Below are 20,064 nucleotides of genomic sequence, written 5' to 3' on the forward strand. Positions count from 1 at the left end.
TTTTAGAAGGTTGAGATAGAAATGCACATACGTTTTTCTCAAAAGACGAGCACTTACTACTAACAGTGTAAAGCATTGTTAGAATGTAATGGAGTATTGCTTTTCTGTCTAAATGCTGTACTTTGAAAGATAAGCATTTCTCTCTAAATGCTTTAGTTGAAATTGAAGCACTTTCCTTTGAAAGTGTATTTATTTCTTTAGAACCTTCAGATAGAAACGCACAAGCGTTTCTCTCAATAGAGAAACACTTGCAAATAACAGTGTAAAGCATTGTTAGAATGGAATGCTGTGTTGCATTTCTGTTTAAATGCTGTAGTTTAAAAGATAATTACTTTCTTTGGAAGTATACTTAATTTTTAACAGGGGTGCAATAGAAACGCACATGCGTTATTCTCAAAAGATGAGCGCTTGCTCCTAACAGTGTAAAGCATTCTTAGAATGTAATATACTATTGATTTTCTGTCTACATGCTGTACTTTGAAAGATAAGCATTTCTGTCTAAATGCTTTTGTTGAAATTGAAGCACTTTCCTTTGAAAGTGTACTTATTTTTTTAGAAACTTCACATAGAAACACACAGCTCTTTCACAAAAGAGAAACACTTGCAACTAACAGTGTAAAGCATTGTTAGAAGGGAATGGTGTGTTGCATTTCTGTTTAAATGCAGTAGTTTAAAAGATAAGTACTTTCTTTGGAAGTATACTTAATTTTTAACAGGGGTGCAATAGAAACGCACATGTGTTATTCTCAAAAGATGAGCGCTTGCTCCTAACAGTGTAAAGCATTCTTAGAATGTAATATGCTATTGCTTTTCTGTCTACATGCTGTACTTTGAAAGATAAGCATTTCTGTCTAAATGCTTTAGTTGAAATTGAAGCACTTTCCTTTGAAAGTGTACTTATTTTTTTAGAAACTTCAGATAGAAACACACACCTTTTTCTCAAAAGAGAAACACTTACAACTAACAGTGTATAGCATTGTTAGCAGGGAATGGTGTGTTGCATTTCTGTTCAAATGGTGTAGTTTAAAAGATAAGTACTTTCTTTGAAAGTATACTTATTTTTTATGAAGGTTGTGATAGAAATGCACATGCGTTTTTCTCAAAAGACGAGCACTTACTTCTAACAGTGTAAAGCATTGTTAGAATGTAATGGAGTATTGCTTTTCTGTCTAAATGCTGTACTTTGAAAGATAAGCATTTCTCTCTAAATGCTTTAGTTGAAATTGAAGCACTTTCCTTTGAAAGTGTATTTATTTCTTTAGAACCTTCAGATAGAAACGCACAAGCGTTTCTCTCAATAGAGAAACACTTGCAACTAACAGTGTAAAGCATAGTTAGAAGGGAATGGTGTGTTGCATTTCTGTTTAAATGCAGTAGTTTAAAAGATAAGTACTTTCTTTGAAAGTATCCTTACTTTTTAAGAAGGTTGCAGTAGAAACGCACATGCGTTATTCTCAAAAGATGAGCGCTTGCTCCTAACAGTGTAAAGCATTGTTAGAATGGAATATAGTTTTGATTTTCTGTCTACATGCTATACTTTGAAAGATAAGTATTTCTGTCTAAATGCTTTAGTTGAAATTGAAGCACTTTCCTTTGAAAGTGTACTTATTTTTTTTGAAACTTCAGATGGAAACACACAGCTCTTTCTCAAAAGAGAAACACTTACAACTAACAGTGTATAGCATTGTTAGCAGGGAATGGTGTGTTGCATTTCTGTTCAAATGGTGTAGTATGAAAGATAAGTACTTTCCTTTGAAAGTATACTTATATTTTAGAAGGTTGAGATAGAAATGCACATACGTTTTTCTCAAAAGACGAGCACTTACTACTAACAGTGTAAAGCATTGTTAGAATGTAATGGAGTATTGCTTTTCTGTCTAAATGCTGTACTTTGAAAGATAAGCATTTCTCTCTAAATGCTTTAGTTGAAATTGAAGCACTTTCCTTTGAAAGTGTATTTATTTCTTTAGAACCTTCAGATAGAAACGCACAAGCGTTTCTCTCAAAAGAGAAACACTTGCAGATAACAGTGTAAAGCATTGTTAGAAGGGAATGGTGTGTTGCATTTCTGTTTAAATGCTGTAGTTTAAAAGATAATTACTTTCTTTGGAAGTATACTTAATTTTTAACAGGGTTGCAATAGAAACGCACATGCGTTATTCTCAAAAGATGAGCGCTTGCTCCTAACAGTGTAAAGCATTCTTAGAATGTAATATACTATTGATTTTCTGTCTACATGCTGTACTTTGAAAGATAAGCATTTCTGTCTAAATGCTTTAGTTGAAATTGAAGCACTTTCCTTTGAAAGTGTACTTATTTTTTTAGAAACTTGACATAGAAACACACAGCTCTTTCTCAAAAGAGAAACACTTGCAACTAACAGTGTAAAGCATTGTTAGCAGGGAATTGTTTGTTGCATTTCTGTTCAAATGCTGTAGTTTGAAAGATAAGCACTTTCCTTTGAAAGTATACTTAATTTTTTAGAAGGTTGAGATAGAAACGCACATGCGTTTTTCTCAAAAGACGAGCACTTGCTTCTAACAGTGTAAAGCATTGTTAGAATGGAATGGAGTATTGCTTTTCTGTCGACATGCTGTACTTTGAAAGAAAAGCATTTCTGTCTAAATGCTTTAGTTGAAATTGAAGCACTTTCCTTTGAAAGTGTACTTATTTCTTTAGAAACTTCAGATAGAACAACACAGGCATTTCTCTCAAAAGAGAAACACTTGCAACTAACAGTGTAAAGCATTGTTAGCAGGGAATGGTGTGTTGCATTTTATTCAAATGTTGTAGTTTAAAAGATAAGCTCTTTGTTTTTAAGGTATACTTATTTTTTTAGAAGGTTGAGATAGAAAGGCACATGCGTTTTTCTCAAAAGACGAGCACTTGCTTCTAACAGAGTAAAGCATTGTTAGAATGGACTGGAGTATTGCTTTTCTGTCTACATGCTGTACTTTGAAAGATAAGCATTTCTGTCTAAATGCTTTAGTTGAAATTGAAGCACTTTCCTTTGAAAGTGTACTTATTTCTTTAGAACCTTGAGATAGAAACACAAGCATTTCTCTCAAAAGAGAAACACTTGCAGTTAACAGTGTAAAGCATTGTTAGAATGGAATGGTGTGTTACATTTCTGTTTAAATGCTGTAGTTTAAACGATAAGTAGTTTCTTTGGAAGTATACTTAGTTTTTAAGAAGGTTGCTATAGAAACAGACATCCATTTTTCTCAAAAGATGAGCACTTGTTCCTAACAGTGTAAAGCATTGTTAGCAGGGAATGGTGTGTTGCATTTCTGTTCAAATGCTGTAGTTTGAAAGATAAGCACTTTCCTTTGAAAGTATACTTATTTTTTTAGAAGGTTGAGATAGAAATGAACATGCGTTTTTCTCAAAAGACGAGCACTTGCTTCTAACAGTGTAAAGCATTGTTAGAATAGATGAAGAAAATGACATAGCCCCACATTGGAGCACAGGACTGACCTCCCAAGGTCCTGATGAGGAGCAGAAGGTGGGAGAACATGAGAAAAAATGTCAGGAACGTGAGGGAACCTCTAGCTGGCAACAGATGGAGACGGTGACTGAGCCCCACACTGGCGCACTGGACTGAGCTCCCAACGTCCTGATGAGTAGCAGAAGGAGCAAGAACATGAGGGAGAAAGTCAGGAACGTGAGGGGTGCGTTCACTCATGGAGACGGTGAAACAGAACTAAAGGGAGATCACCAACTCCAGTTGGAATGGGACTGATGGATCATGCAACCAAACCCGTCTCTCTGAATGTGGCCAACAGCGGGATGTGACTGAGAAGCAAAGGACATTGGCCCTGGGCATTGATTCTTCTGCATGGATGGGCTCTGTGGGAGCCTTCTCAGCTTGGTCTATCACCTTCCTGGACCTGGGGGGAGTTGGGTGGACCTTGGACTTAGCATAGAGTGGGTACCCTAATGGCTCCTTGGACTTGAGAGGGAGGGAGGGGAGATATGGGTGGAGGGGAGGGGAGGGAAGGGGGAGAAGGAGGGGCGGAAGGGGAGGAGGAGCGGAGGGAGGGGGATGAGGAGGGAAAGAGATGGAAATTTTTAAATATAAAAAAAATAAACCCCACTCTATGCTAAGACCAAGGTCCTCCCAACTCCCCCCAGGTCCAGGAAGGTGATCGACCAAGCTGAGAAGGCTCCCACAGAGCCCGTCCATAAAGAACAATCAGAGCCCAGCGCCATTCTCCTTTGCTTCTCAGTCAGCCTACCCTGATGGCTCCTTGGCCTTGAAAGCAGGGAGGGGAGGTATGGGTGGAGGGGAGTGGAGGGAAAGGGAAGAAGGAGGGGAGGGAAGGGGGACGAGGAGGGGAGGGAGGGGGGAGGAGGAGGGAAGGAGATGGAAATTTTTAAATATAAAAAAAAATAAACCATGAGAAAAAAAAATAAAAAAAATAGCAATAAAATTACTCCTAATGACATATTGTTAAAAAAAAAATAAACCATGAATGAAAAAAAAAGAATGGAATGTAGTATTGATTTTCTGTCTACATGCTGTACTTTGAGAGATAAGCATTTCTGTCTAAATGCTTTAGTTGAAATTGAAGCACTTTCCCTTGAAAGTGTACTTATTTCTTTAGAAACTTCAGATAGAAACACACAGGCATTTCTCTCAAAAGAGAAGTATTTGCAACTAACAGTGTAAAGCATTGTTAGCAGGGAATGGTATGATGCATTTCTATTCAAATGCTGTAGTTTAAAAGATAAGCTCTTTCTTTTTAAGGTATACTTATTTTTTTAGAAGGTTGAGATAGAAAGGCACATGTGTTTTTCTCAAAAGACGAGCACTTGCTTCTAACAGTGTAAAGCATTGTTAGAATGGAATGTAGTATTGATTTTCGATCCACATGCTGTACTTTGAAAGATAAGCATATCTGTCTAAATGCTTAAGTTGAAACTGAAGCACTTTCCTTTGAAAGTGTACTTATTTCTTTAGAACCTTCAGATAGAAACGCACAAGCGTTTCTCTCAGTAGAGAAACACTTGCAACTAACAGTGTAAAGCATTGTTAGAAGGGAATGGTGTGTTGCATTTCTGTTTAAATGCAGCAGTTTAAAAGATAAGTACTTTGTTTTGAAAGTATCCTTATTTTTTAAGAAGGTTGCAATAGAAATGCACATGCGTTATTCTCAAAAGATGAGCACTTGCTCCTAACAGTGTAAAGCATTGTTAGAATGTAATACAGTATTGATTTTCTGTCTACATGCTGTACTTTGAAAGATAAGCATTTCTGTCTAAATGCTTTAGTTGAAATTGATGCACTTTCCTTTGAAAGTGTACTTACTTTTTAGAAACTTCAGATAGAAACACACAGCTCTTTCTCAAAAGAGAAACACTTGCAACTAACAGTGTAAAGCATTGTTAGAAGGGAATGGTGTGTTGCATTTCTGTTCAAATGCTGTAGTTTGAAAGATAAGCACTTTCCTTTGAAAGTATACTTATTTTTTTAAAAGGAAAGACAGAAACTCACATGCATTTTTCTCAAAAGACGTGCACTTGCTTCTAACAGTGTAAAGCATTGTTAGAATGGAATGTAGTATTGATTTTCTGTCTACATGCTGTACTTTGAAAGATAAGCATATCTGTCTAAATGCTTAAGTTGAAACTGAAGCACGTTCCTTTGAAAGTGTACTTATTTCTTTAGAAACTTCAGATAGAAACACACAGCTCTTTCTCAAAAGAGAAATATTTGCAAGTAACAGTGTATAGCATTGTTAGCAGGGAATGCTGTGTTGCATTTCTGTTCAAATGCTGTAGTTTGAAAGATAACTACTTTCCTTTGAAAGTACACTTATTTTTATAGAAGGTTGAGATAGAAACGCACACGCGTTTTTCTCAAAAGATGAGCACTTGCTTCTAACAGTGTAAAGCATTGTTAGCAGGGAATGGTGTGTTGCATTTCTATTCAAATGCTGTAGTTTGAAAGATAAGCAATTTCCTTTGAAAGTATACTTATTTTTTTTAGAAGGTTTAGATAGAAAGGCACATGCGTACTTCTCAAAAGACGAGCACTTGCTTCTAACAGTGTAAAGCATTGTTAGAATGGAATGTAGAACTGATTTTCTGTCTACATGCTGTACTTTGAAAGATAAGTATTTCTGTCTAAATGCTTTAGGTGAAATTGAAGCACTTTCCTTTGAAAGTGTACTTATTTCTTTAGAAACTTGAGATAGAAACACACAAGCGTTTCTCTCAAAAGAGAAACACTTGCAATTAACAGTGTAAAGCATTGTTAGAAGGGAATGGTGTGTTGCATTTTATTAAAATGTTGTAGTTTAAAAGATAATCTCTTTTTATTTAAGGTATACTTATTCTTTTAGAAGGTTGAGATAGAAAGGCACATGCGTTTTTCTCAAAAGACGAGCACTTGCTTCTAACAGACTAAAGCATTGTTAGAATGGAATGGAGTATTGCTTTTCTGTCTACATGCTGTACTTTGAAAGATAAGCATTTCTGTCTAAATGCTTTAGTTGAAATTGAAGCACTTTCCTTTGAAAGTGTACTTATTTCTTTAGAAACTTGAGATAGAAACACACAAGCATTTCTCTTAAAAGAGAAACACTTACAGTTAAGAGTGAAAAGCATTGTTAGAAAGGAATGGTGTGTTGCACTTCAGTTTAAATGCTGTAGTTTAAACAATAAGCAGTTTCTTTGGAAGCATACTTATTTTTTAAGAAGGTTGATATAGAAACGCACATGCGTTTTTCTCTAAAGATGAGCACTTGTTCCTAACAGTGTAAAGCATTGTTAGAATGGAATGGAGCATTACTTTTCTGTCTACATGCTGCACTTTGAAAGATAAGCATTTCTGTCTAAATGCTTTAGTTGAAATAAAAGCACTTTCCTTTGAAAGTGTACTTTTTTCTTTAGAACCTTCAGATAGAAACACACAAGCGTTTCTCTCAATAGAGAAACACTTGCAATTAACAGTGTAAAGCATTAATAGAAGGGAATGGTGTGTTGCATTTCTGTTCAAATGCTGTAGCTTGAAAGATAAGCACTTTCCTTTGAAAGTATACTTATTTTTTGAGAAGGTTGAGATAGAAAGGCACATGCGTTTTTCTCAAAAGACGAGCACTTGCTTCTAACAGTGTAAAGCATTGTTAGAATGGAATGTACTATTGATTTTCTGTCTACATGCTGTACTTTGACAGATAAGCATTTCTGTCTAAATGCTTTAGGTGGAATTCAAGCACTTTCCTTTGAAAGTGTACTTATTTCTTTAGAAACTTCAGATAGAAACACACAGGCATTTCTCTCAAAAGAGAAACACTTGCAACTAACTGTAAAGCATTGTTAGAAGAGAATGGTGTGTTGCATTTCTGTTTAAATGCTGCAGTTTAAAAGATAAGTACTTTCTTTGGAAATGTGCTTATTTTTTAAGAAGGTTGCAATAGAAACGCACATGCGTTATTCTCAAAAGATGAGCACTTGCTCCTAACAGTGTAAAGCATTGTTAGAATGGGATAGAGTATTGATTTTCTGACTACATGCTGTTCTTTGAAAGATAATCATTTCTGTCTAAATGCTTTAGTTCAAATTGAAGCACTTTCCTTTGAAAGTGTACTTATTTTTTTAGAATCTTCAGTGAGAAACACACAGCTCTTTCTCAAAAGAGAAACACTTGCAACTAATAGTGTAAAGCATTGTTAGCAGGGAATGGTGTGTTGCATTTCTGTTCATGTGCTGTAATTTGAAAAATAAGCACTTTCCTTTGAAAGTATCCTTATTTTTTTAAAAGGTTGAGATAGAAAGGCACATGCGTTTTTCTCAAAAGACGAGCACTTGCTTCTAACAGTGTAAAGCATTGTTAGAATGGAATGTAGTATTGCTTTTCTGTCTACATGCTGTACTTTGAAAGATAAGCATTTCTGTCTAAATGCTTTAGTTGAAATTGAAGCAGTTTCCTTTGAAAGTGTACTTATTACTTTAGAAACTTCAGATAGAAACACACAGGCATTTCTCTCAAAAGAGAAACACTTGTAACTAACAGTGTAACGCATTGTTAGCAGGGAATGGTGTGTTGCATTTTATTAAAATGTTGTAGTTTAAAAGATAATCTCTTTTTATTTAAGGTATACTTATTCTTTTAGAAGGTTGAGATAGAAAGGCACATGCGTTTTTCTCAAAAGACGAGCACTTGCTTCTAACATAGTAAAGCATTGTTAGAATGGAATGTAGTATTGCTTTTCTGTCTACATGCTGTACTTTGAAAGATAAGCATTTCTGTCTAAATGCTTTAGTTGAAATTGAAGCACTTTCCTTTGAAAGTGTACTTATTTCTTTAGAAACTTGAGATAGAAACACACAAGCATTTCTCTTAAAAGAGAAACACTTACAGTTAAGAGTGAAAAGCATTGTTAGAAAGGAATGGTGTGTTGCACTTCAGTTTAAATGCTGTAGTTTAAACAATAAGCAGTTTCTTTGGAAGCATACTTATTTTTTAAGAAGGTTGATATAGAAACGCACATGCGTTTTTCTCTAAAGATGAGCACTTGTTCCTAACAGTGTAAAGCATTGTTAGAATGGAATGGAGCATTACTTTTCTGTCTACATGCTGCACTTTGAAAGATAAGCATTTCTGTCTAAATGCTTTAATTGAAATTGAAGCACTTTCCTTTGAAAGTGTACTTATTTCCTTAGAACCTTCAGATAGAAACACACAAGCGTTTCTCTCAATAGAGAAACACTTGCAACTAACAGTGTAAAGCACTGTTAGCAGGGAATAGTGTGTTGCATTTCTGTTCAAATGCTGTAGTTTGAAGGATAAGCACTTTCATTTGAAAGTATACTTATTTTTTTAGAAGGTTGAGATAGAAAGGCACATGCATTTTTCTCAAAAGACGAGCACTTGCTTCTAACAGTGTAAAGCATTGTTAGAATGGAATGTACTATTGATTTTCTGTCTACATGCTGTACTTTGACAGATAAGCATTTCTGTCTAAATGCTTTAGGTGGAATTCAAGCACTTTCCTTTGAAAGTGTACTTATTTCTTTAGAAACTTCAGATAGAAACACACAGGCATTTCTCTCAAAAGAGAAACACTTGCAACTAACTGTAAAGCATTGTTAGAAGAGAATGGTGTGTTGCATTTCTGTTTAAATGATGTAGTTTAAAAGATAAGTACTTTCTTTGGAAGTATACTTATTTTTTAAGAAGGTTGCGATTGAAACGCACATGCGTTATTCTCAAAAGATGAGCACTTGCTCCTAACAGTGTAAAGCATTGTTAGAATGTCATATAGTATTGATTTTCTGTGTACATGCTGCACTTTGAAAGATAAGCATTTCTGTCTAAACGCTTTAATTGAAATTGAAGCATTTTCCTTTGAGAGTGTACTTATTTCCTTAGAACCTTCAGATAGAAACGCACAAGCGTTTCTCTCAATAGAGAAACACTTGCAACTAACAGTGTAAAGCATTGTTAGCAGGGAATGTTGTGTTGCATTTCTGTTCAAATGCTGTAGTTTGTAAGATAAGCACTTTCCTGTGAAAGTATGCTTATTTTTTTAGAAGGTTGAGATAGAAAGGCACATGTGTTTTTCTCAAAAGACGAGCACTTGCTTCTAACAGTGTAAAGCATTGTTAGAATGTAATGGAGTATTGCTTTTCTGTCTACATGCTTTACTTTGAAAGATACACATTTCTGTCTAAATGCTTTAGTTGAAATTGAAGCACTTTCATTTGAAAGTGTACTTATTTCTTTAGAAACTTCAGATAGAAACACACAGCTCTTTCTCAAAAGAGAAACACTTGCAACTAACAGTTTAAAGCATTGTTACCAGGGAATGGTGTGTTGCTTTTCTGTTCAAATGCTGTAGTTTGAAAGATAAGCACTTTCCTTTGAAAGTATACTTATTTTTTTTAGAAGGTTGAGATAGAAACGCACATGCGTTTTTCTCAAAAGACGAGCACTTGCTTCTAACAGTGTAAAGCATTGTTAGCAGGGAATGGTGTGTTGCATTTCTTTTCAAATGCTGTAGTTTAAAAGATAAGTACTTTCTTTTGAAAGTATACTTATTTTTTTAGAAGGTTGAGATAGAAACGCACATGTGTTTTTCTCAAAGTACGAGCACTTGCTTCTAACAAGGTAAAGCATTGTTAGAATGTAATGGAGTATTGCTTTTCTGTCTAAATGCTGTACTTTGAAAGATAAGCATTTCTGTCTAAATGCTTTAGTTGAAATTGAAGCACATTTCTTTGAAAGTGTACTTATTTCTTTAGAAACTTCAGATAGAAACACACAAGCTTTTCTCTTAAAAGAGAAACACATGCAATTAACAGTGTAAAGCATTGTGAGAATTAAATGGTGTGTTGCATTTCTGCTTAAATGCAGTAGTTTAAAAGATAAGTACTTTCTTTTGAAGTATACTTATTTTTAAGAAGGTTGAAATAGAAACACACATGTGTTTTTCTCAAAAGATGAGCACTTGTTCCTAACAGTGTAAAGCATTGTTAGAATGGAATGGAGTATTGCTTTTCTGTCTACATGCTGTACTTTGAAAGATAAGCATTTCTGTCTAAATGCTTTAGTTGCAATTGAAGCACTTTCCTTTGAAAATGTAATTATTTCTTTAGAACCTTCACAAAGAAACACACAAGCATTTCTCTCAATAGAGAAACACTTGCAACTAACAGTGTAAAGCATTGTTAGAAGGGAATGGTGTGTTGCATTTCTGTTTAAATGCAGTAGTTTAAAAGATAAGTACTTTCTTTTGAAAGTATCCTTACTTTTTAAGAAGGTTGCAGTAGAAACGCACATGCGTTATTCTCAAAAGATGAGCGCTTGCTCCTAACAGTGTAAAGCATTGTTAGAATGGAATATAGTTTTGATTTTCTGTCTACATGCTATACTTTGAAAGATAAGTATTTCTGTCTAAATGCTTTAGTTGAAATTGAAGCACTTTCCTTTGAAAGTGTACTTATTTTTTTTGAAACTTCAGATGGAAACACACAGCTCTTTCTCAAAAGAGAAACACAACTAACAGTGTATAGCATTGTTAGCAGGGAATGGTGTGTTGCATTTCTGTTCAAATGGTGTAGTATGAAAGATAAGTACTTTCCTTTGAAAGTATACTTATATTTTAGAAGGTTGAGATAGAAATGCACATACGTTTTTCTCAAAAGACGAGCACTTACTACTAACAGTGTAAAGCATTGTTAGAATGTAATGGAGTATTGCTTTTCTGTCTAAATGCTGTACTTTGAAAGATAAGCATTTCTCTCTAAATGCTTTAGTTGAAATTGAAGCACTTTCCTTTGAAAGTGTATTTATTTCTTTAGAACCTTCAGATAGAAACGCACAAGCGTTTCTCTCAATAGAGAAACACTTGCAACTAACAGTGTAAAGCATTGTTAGAAGGGAATGGTGTGTTGCATTTCTGTTTAAATGCAGTAGTTTAAAAGATAAGTACTTTCTTTGAAAGTATCCTTACTTTTTAAGAAGGTTGCAGTAGAAACGCACATGCGTTATTCTCAAAAGATGAGCGCTTGCTCCTAACAGTGTAAAGCATTGTTAGAATGTAATATAGTATTGATTTTCTGTCTACATGCCGTACTTTGAAAGATAAGCATTTCTGTCTAAATGCTTTAGTTGAAATTGAAGCACTTTCCTTTGAAAGTGTACTTATTTTTTTAGAAACTTCATACAGAAACACACAGCTCTTTCACAAAAGAGAAACACTTGCAACTAACAGTGTAAAGCATTGTTAGAAGGGAATGGTGTGTTGCATTTCTGTTTAAATGCAGTAGTTTAAAAGATAAGTACTTTCTTTGAAAGTATCCTTACTTTTTAAGACGGTTGCAATAGAAACGCACATGCGTTATTCTCAAAAGATGAGCGCTTGCTCCTAACAGTGTAAAGCATTCTTAGAATGTAATATACTATTGCTTTTCTGTCTACATGCTGTACTTTGGAAGGTAAGCATTTCTGTCTAAATGCTTTAGTTGAAATTGAAGCACTTTCCTTTGAAAGTGTACTTATTTTTTTTGAAATTTGAGATGGAAACACACAGCTCTTTCTCAAAAGAGAAACACTTACAACTAACAGTGTATAGCATTGTTAGCAGGGAATGGTGTGTTGCATTTCTGTTCAAATGGTGTAGTATGAAAGATAAGTACTTTCCTTTGAAAGTATACTTATATTTTAGAAGGTTGAGATAGAAATGCACATACGTTTTTCTCAAAAGACGAGCACTTACTACTAACAGTGTAAAGCATTGTTAGAATGGAATATAGTATTGCTTTTCTGTCTACATGTTGTACTTTGAAAGATAAGCATTTCTGTCTAAATGCTTTAGTTGAAATCGAAGCACTTTCCTTTGAAAGTGTATTTATTTCTTTAGAACCTTCAGATAGAAACGTACAAGCGTTTCTCTCAATAGAGAAACACTTGCAACTAACAGTGTAAAGCATTGTTAGAAGGGAATGGTGTGTTGCATTTCTGTTTAAATGCAGTAGTTTAAAAGATAAGTACTTTCTTTGAAAGTATCCTTAATTTTTAACAGGGGTGCAATAGAAACGCACATGCGTTATTCTCAAAAGATGAGCGCTTGCTCCTAACAGTGTAAAGCATTGTTAGAATGGAATATAGTATTGATTTTCTGTCTACATGCCGTACTTTGAAAGATAAGCATTTCTGTCTAAATGCTTTAGTTGCAATTGAAGCACTTTCCTTTGAAAATGTAATTATTTCTTTAGAACCTTCACAAAGAAACACACAAGCATTTCTCTCAATAGAGAAACACTTGCAACTAACAGTGTAAAGCATTGTTAGAAGGGAATGGTGTGTTGCATTTCTGTTTAAATGCAGTAGTTTAAAAGATAAGTACTTTCTTTTGAAAGTATCCTTACTTTTTAAGAAGGTTGCAGTAGAAACGCACATGCGTTATTCTCAAAAGATGAGCGCTTGCTCCTAACAGTGTAAAGCATTGTTAGAATGGAATATAGTTTTGATTTTCTGTCTACATGCTATACTTTGAAAGATAAGTATTTCTGTCTAAATGCTTTAGTTGAAATTGAAGCACTTTCCTTTGAAAGTGTACTTATTTTTTTTGAAACTTCAGATGGAAACACACAGCTCTTTCTCAAAAGAGAAACACTTACAACTAACAGTGTATAGCATTGTTAGCAGGGAATGGTATGTTGCATTTCTGTTCAAATGGTGTAGTATGAAAGATAAGTACTTTCCTTTGAAAGTATACTTATATTTTAGAAGGTTGAGATAGAAATGCACATACGTTTTTCTCAAAAGACGAGCACTTACTACTAACAGTGTAAAGCATTGTTAGAATGTAATGGAGTATTGCTTTTCTGTCTAAATGCTGTACTTTGAAAGATAAGCATTTCTCTCTAAATGCTTTAGTTGAAATTGAAGCACTTTCCTTTGAAAGTGTATTTATTTCTTTAGAACCTTCAGATAGAAACGCACAAGCGTTTCTCTCAATAGAGAAACACTTGCAACTAACAGTGTAAAGCATTGTTAGAAGGGAATGGTGTGTTGCATTTCTGTTTAAATGCTGTAGTTTAAAAGATAAGTACTTTCTTTGAAAGTATCCTTACTTTTTAAGAAGGTTGCAGTAGAAACGCACATGCGTTATTCTCAAAAGATGAGCGCTTGCTCCTAACAGTGTAAAGCATTGTTAGAATGGAATATAGTATTGATTTTCTGTCTACATGCTGTACTTTGAAAGATAAGCATTTCTGTCTAAATGCTTTTGTTGAAATTGAAGCACTTTCCTTTGAAAGTGTACTTATTTTTTTAGAAACTTCAGATAGAAACACACAGCTCTTTCTCAAAAGAGAAACACTTGCAACTAACAGTGTAAAGCATTGTTAGAAGGGAATGGTGTGTTGCATTTCTGTTTAAATGCAGTAGTTTAAAAGATAAGTACTTTCTTTTGAAAGTATACTTAATTTTTAACAGGGGTGCAATAGAAACGCACATGTGTTATTCTCAAAAGATGAGCGCTTGCTCCTAACAGTGTAAAGCATTCTTAGAATGTAATATACTATTGCTTTTCTGTCTACATGCTGTACTTTGAAAGATAAGCATTTCTGTCTAAATGCTTTAGTTGAAATTGAAGCACTTTCCTTTGAAAGTGTACTTATTTCTTTAGAAACTTCAGATAGAAACACACAGCTCTTTCTCAAAAGAGAAACACTTACAACTAACAGTGTATAGCATTGTTAGCAGGGAATGGTGTGTTGCATTTCTGTTCAAATGGTGTAGTATGAAAGATAAGTACTTTCCTTTGAAAGTATACTTATATTTTAGAAGGTTGAGATAGAAATGCACATACGTTTTTCTCAAAAGACGAGCACTTACTACTAACAGTGTAAAGCATTGTTAGAATGTAATGGAGTATTGCTTTTCTGTCTAAATGCTGTACTTTGAAAGATAAGCATTTCTCTCTAAATGCTTTAGTTGAAATTGAAGCACTTTCCTTTGAAAGTGTATTTATTTCTTTAGAACCTTCAGATAGAAACGCACAAGCGTTTCTCTCAATAGAGAAACACTTGCAACTAACAGTGTAAAGCATAGTTAGAAGGGAATGGTGTGTTGCATTTCTGTTTAAATGCAGTAGTTTAAAAGATAAGTACTTTCTTTGAAAGTATCCTTACTTTTTAAGAAGGTTGCAGTAGAAACGCACATGCGTTATTCTCAAAAGATGAGCGCTTGCTCCTAACAGTGTAAAGCATTGTTAGAATGGAATATAGTATTGATTTTCTGTCTACATGCCGTACTTTGAAAGATAAGCATTTCTGTCTAAATGCTTTAGTTGAAATTGAAGCACTTTCCTTTGAAAGTGTACTTATTTTTTAGAAACTTCACATAGAAACACACAGCTCTTTCACAAAAGAGAAACACTTGCAACAAACAGTGTAAATCATTGTTAGAAGGGAATGGTGTGTTGCATTTCTGTTTAAATGCAGTAGTTTAAAAGATAAGTACTTTCTTTTGAAAGTATCCTTACTTTTTAAGAAGGTTGCAGTAGAAACGCACATGCGTTATTCTCAAAAGATGAGCGCTTGCTCCTAACAGTGTAAAGCATTGTTATAATGGAATATAGTATTGATTTTCTGTCTACATGCTATACTTTGAATAATAAGTATTTCTGTCTAAATGCTTTAGTTGAAATTGAAGCACTTTCCTTTGAAAGTGTACTTATTTTTTTTGAAACTTCAGATGGAAACACACAGCTCTTTCTCAAAAGAGAAACACTTACAACTAACAGTGTATAGCATTGTTAGCAGGGAATGGTGTGTTGCATTTCTGTTCAAATGGTGTAGTATGAAAGATAAGTACTTTCCTTTGAAAGTATACTTATATTTTAGAAGGTTGAGATAGAAATGCACATACGTTTTTCTCAAAAGACGAGCACTTACTACTAACAGTGTAAAGCATTGTTAGAATGTAATGGAGTATTGCTTTTCTGTCTAAATGCTGTACTTTGAAAGATAAGCATTTCTCTCTAAATGCTTTAGTTGAAATTGAAGCACTTTCCTTTGAAAGTGTATTTATTTCTTTAGAACCTTCAGATAGAAACGCACAAGCGTTTCTCTCAATAGAGAAACACTTGCAACTAACAGTGTAAAGCATTGTTAGAAGGGAATGGTGTGTTGCATTTCTGTTTAAATGCAGTAGTTTAAAAGATAAGTACTTTCTTTGAAAGTATCCTTACTTTTTAAGAAGGTTGCAGTAGAAACGCACATGCGTTATTCTCAAAAGATGAGCGCTTGCTCCTAACAGTGTAAAGCATTGTTAGAATGGAATATAGTATTGATTTTCTGTCTACATGCCGTACTTTGAAAGATAAGCATTTCTGTCTAAATGCTTTAGTTGAAATTGAAGCACTTTCCTTTGAAGGTGTACTTATTTTTTTAGAAACTTCACATAGAAACACACAGCTCTTTCACAAAAGAGAAACACTTGCAACTAACAGTGTAAAGCATTGTTAGCAGGGAATTGTTTGTTGCATTTCTGTTCAAATGCTGTAGTTTGAAAGATAAGCACTTTCCTTTGAAAGTATACTTAATTTTTTAGAAGGTTGAGATAGAAAGGCACATGCGTTTTTCTCAAAAGACGAGCACTTGCTTCTAACAGTGTAAAGCATTGTTAGAATGGAATGGAGTATTGCTTTTCTGTCGACATGCTGTACTTTGAAAGAAAAGCATTTCTGTCTAAATGCTTTAGTTGAAATTGAAGCACTTTCCTTTGAAAGTGTACTTATTTCTTTAGAAACTTCAGATAGAACAACACAGGCATTTCTCTCAAAAGAGAAACACTTGCAACTAACAGTGTAAAGCATTGTTAGCAGGGAATGGTGTGTTGCATTTTATTCAAATGTTGTAGTTTAAAAGATAAGCTCTTTCTTTTTAAGGTATACTTATTTTTTAGAAGGTTGAGATAGAAAGGCACATGCGTTTTTCTCAAAAGACGAGCACTTGCTTCTAACAGAGTAAAGCATTGTTAGAATGGACTGGAGTATTGCTTTTCTGTCTACATGCTGTACTTTGAAAGATAAGCATTTCTGTCTAAATGCTTTAGTTGAAATTGAAGCACTTTCCTTTGAAAGTGTACTTATTTCTTTAGAACCTTCAGATAGAAACGCACAAGCATTTCTCTCAAAAGAGAAACACTTGCAGTTAACAGTGTAAAGCATTGTTAGAATGGAATGGTGTGTTACATTTCTGTTTAAATGCTGTAGTTTAAACGATAAGTAGTTTCTTTGGAAGTATACTTAGTTTTTAAGAAGGTTGCTATAGAAACAGACATCCATTTTTCTCAAAAGATGAGCACTTGTTCCTAACAGTGTAAAGCATTGTTAGCAGGGAATGGTGTGTTGCATTTCTGTTCAAATGCTGTAGTTTGAAAGATAAGCACTTTCCTTTGAAAGTATACTTATTTTTTTAGAAGGTTGAGATAGAAATGAACATGCGTTTTTCTCAAAAGACGAGCACTTGCTTCTAACAGTGTAAAGCATTGTTAGAATAGATGAAGAAAATGACATAGCCCCACATTGGAGCACCGGACTGACCTCCCAAGGTCCTGATGAGGAGCAGAAGGTGGGAGAACATGAGAAAAAATGTCAGGAACGTGAGGGAACCTCTAGCTGGCAACAGATGGAGACGGTGACTGAGCCCCACACTGGCGCACTGGACTGAGCTCCCAACGTCCTGATGAGTAGCAGAAGGAGCAAGAACATGAGGGAGAAAGTCAGGAACGTGAGGGGTGCGTTCACTCATGGAGACGGTGAAACAGAACTAAAGGGAGATCACCAACTCCAGTTGGAATGGGACTGATGGATCATGCAACCAAACCCGTCTCTCTGAATGTGGCCAACAGCGGGATGTGACTGAGAAGCAAAGGACATTGGCCCTGGGCTCTGATTCTTCTGCATGGATGGGCTCTGTGGGAGCCTTCTCAGCTTGGTCTATCACCTTCCTGGACCTGGGGGGAGTTGGGTGGACCTTGGACTTAACATAGAGTGGGTACCCTAATGGCTCCTTGGACTTGAGAGGGAGGGAGGGGAGATATGGGTGGAGGGGAGGGGAGGGAAGGGGGAGAAGGAGGGGCGGAAGGGGAGGAGGAGCGGAGGGAGGGGGATGAGGAGGGAAAGAGATGGAAATTTTTAAATATAAAAAAAATAAACCCCACTCTATGCTAAGACCAAGGTCCTCCCAACTCCCCCCAGGTCCAGGAAGGTGATCGACCAAGCTGAGAAGGCTCCCACAGAGCCCGTCCATAAAGAACAATCAGAGCCCAGCGCCATTCTCCTTTGCTTCTCAGTCAGCCTACCCTGATGGCTCCTTGGCCTTGAAAGGGAGGGAGGGGAGGTATGGGTGGAGGGGAGTGGAGGGAAAGGGAAGAAGGAGGGGAGGGAAGGGGGACGAGGAGGGGAGGGAGGGGGGGAGGAGGAGGGAAGGAGATGGAAATTTTTAAATATAAAAAAAAATAAACCATGAGAAAAAAAAATAAAAAAAATAGCAATAAAATTACTCCTAATGACATATTGTTAAAAAAAAATAAACCATGAATGAAAAAAAAAGAATGGAATGTAGTATTGATTTTCTGTCTACATGCTGTACTTTGAGAGATAAGCATTTCTGTCTAAATGCTTTAGTTGAAATTGAAGCACTTTCCCTTGAAAGTGTACTTATTTCTTTAGAAACTTCAGATAGAAACACACAGGCATTTCTCTCAAAAGAGAAGTATTTGCAACTAACAGTGTAAAGCATTGTTAGCAGGGAATGGTGTGTTGCATTTCTCTTGAAATGCTGTAGTTTAAAAGATAAGCTCTTTCTTTTTAAGGTATACTTATTTTTTTAGAAGATTGAGATAGAAAGGCACATGTGTTTTTCTCAAAAGACGAGCACTTGCTTCTAACAGTGTAAAGCATTGTTAGAATGGAATGTAGTATTGATTTTCGATCTACATGCTGTACTTTGAAAGATAAGCATTTCTGTCTAAATGCTTTAGTTGAAATTGAAGCACTTTCCTTTGAAAGTGTACTTATCTTTTTACAACATTCAGATAGAAACGCACAAGCGTTTCTCTCAGTAGAGAAAAACTTGCAACCAACAGTGTAAAGCATTGTTAGAAGGGAATGTTGTGTTGCATTTCTGTTTAAATGCAGCAGTTTAAAAGATAAGTACTTTGTTTTGAAAGTATCCTTATTTTTTAAGAAGGTTGCAATAGAAATGCACATGCGTTATTCTCAAAAGATGAGCACTTGCTCCTAACAGTGTAAAGCATTGTTAGAATGTAATATAGTATTGATTTTCTGTCTACATGCTGTACTTTGAAAGATAAGCATTTCTCTCTAAATGCTTTAGTTGAAATTGAAGCACTTTCCTTTGAAAGTGTACTTATTTTTTTAAAAACTTCAATGAGAAACACACAGCTCTTTCTCAAAAGAGAAACACTTGTAACTAACAGTGTAAAGCATTGTTAGCAGGGAATGGTGTGTTGCATTTCTGTTCAAATGCTGTAGTTTGAAAGATAAGCACTTTCCTTTGAAAGTATACTTATTTTTTTAAAAGGAAAGACAGAAACTCACATGCATTTTTCTCAAAAGACGTGCACTTGCTTCTAACAGTGTAAAGCATTGTTAGAATGGAATGTAGTATTGATTTTCTGTCTACATGCTGTACTTTGAAAGATAAGCATATCTGTCTAAATGCTTAAGTTGAAACTGAAGCACGTTCCTTTGAAAGTGTACTTATTTCTTTAGAAACTTCAGATAGAAACACACAGCTCTTTCTCAAAAGAGAAATATTTGCAAGTAACAGTGTATAGCATTGTTAGCAGGGAATGCTGTGTTGCATTTCTGTTCAAATGCTGTAGTTTGAAAGATAACTACTTCCTTTGAAAGTACACTTATTTTTATAGAAGGTTGAGATAGAAACGCACACGCGTTTTTCTCAAAAGATGAGCACTTGCTTCTAACAGTGTAAAGCATTGTTAGCAGGGAATGGTGTGTTGCATTTCTATTCAAATGCTGTAGTTTGAAAGATAAGCAATTTCCTTTGAAAGTATACTTATTTTTTTAGAAGGTTTAGATAGAAAGGCACATGCGTACTTCTCAAAAGACGAGCACTTGCTTCTAACAGTGTAAAGCATTGTTAGAATGGAATGTAGAACTGATTTTCTGTCTACATGCTGTACTTTGAAAGATAAGTATTTCTGTCTAAATGCTTTAGGTGAAATTGAAGCACTTTCCTTTGAAAGTGTACTTATTTCTTTAGAAACTTGAGATAGAAACACACAAGCGTTTCTCTCAAAAGAGAAACACTTGCAATTAACAGTGTAAAGCATTGTTAGAAGGGAATGGTGTGTTGCATTTATGTTTAAATGCTGTAGTTTAAAAGATAAGTACTTTCCTTTGAAAGTATCCTTTTTTTTTAAGAAGGTTGCAATAGAAACGCACATGAGTTATATTCAAAAGATGAGCACTTGCTCCTAACAGTGAAAAGCATTGTTAGAATGGAATATAGTATTGATTTTCTATCTACATGCTGTACTATGAAAGTTAA

Source organism: Arvicola amphibius, chromosome 7, assembly GCF_903992535.2.
Source record: "Arvicola amphibius chromosome 7, mArvAmp1.2, whole genome shotgun sequence".
Classification (NCBI taxonomy): Eukaryota; Metazoa; Chordata; class Mammalia; order Rodentia; family Cricetidae; genus Arvicola; species Arvicola amphibius.